Source organism: Diaphorina citri, unplaced genomic scaffold, assembly GCF_000475195.1.
Source record: "Diaphorina citri unplaced genomic scaffold, Diaci psyllid genome assembly version 1.1 scaffold42900, whole genome shotgun sequence".
Lineage (NCBI taxonomy): Eukaryota > Metazoa > Arthropoda > Insecta > Hemiptera > Psyllidae > Diaphorina > Diaphorina citri.
This window is the reverse complement of record NW_007420222.1, coordinates 1-538: the sequence shown is the minus strand read 5'-3', so window position 1 is coordinate 538 and position 538 is coordinate 1. Positions and strand designations below refer to the sequence as shown.

The 538-nt window shown below is 41.8% G+C and overlaps 1 long non-coding RNA gene across 1 annotated transcript; it reads left to right on the top strand.

The window, feature by feature from the left end:
• LOC113473561 lies at positions 1–446 on the top strand. Its single transcript, XR_003395499.1, has 2 exons — positions 1–50; positions 347–446. It is a non-coding gene; the product is annotated as an uncharacterized LOC113473561 (long non-coding RNA).
• Positions 447–538: the final 92 nt, after the last annotated feature.

Below are 538 nucleotides of genomic sequence, written 5' to 3'. Positions count from 1 at the left end.
AGATGGTTCACTCACACCAAATTCATTGCTCCCAAGCATAATACGTGGAAGTAAGTGTGATTTTTTTTCCTTTTACTTAGTAGGTTTGTTTTAGAAAATTGTAACAAAGGAAGCCTTATCGTCCTGAACCTGCTATAAGGTCTAATCGTCCCAAAAGGGAAGAGAGAAGGTAGGCAGGATAGGAGAAAGTCAGCCGTTCCGAGGACGAACATTATCCGTTCAGGTTTAAATTCGCCCCGGGCGGAAATCGAACTTGAGACCTAGCGCTTACAAGTGGGGCGTATTACATTCCAAGCCAACTAGGCTGGCAAAGCACCTCTTTACTGTCATTTTTTCTTCTTTATAGGGACGGCGATTTCGCTGAAACCTTGTTCCGATCGTTCCCAGAGCCTGGGGTAGAACAGTATGCCAGCATTATTCAAGGCATGCTCAAGTTTAATCAGGTGAGTGTTGAGACAAATTATTATCAGTACTGTAGCAATTAACATGGTGGTCTTTGAATGTAGAGGTTGATTCGAATTCAAGTAAATTTAAAAAA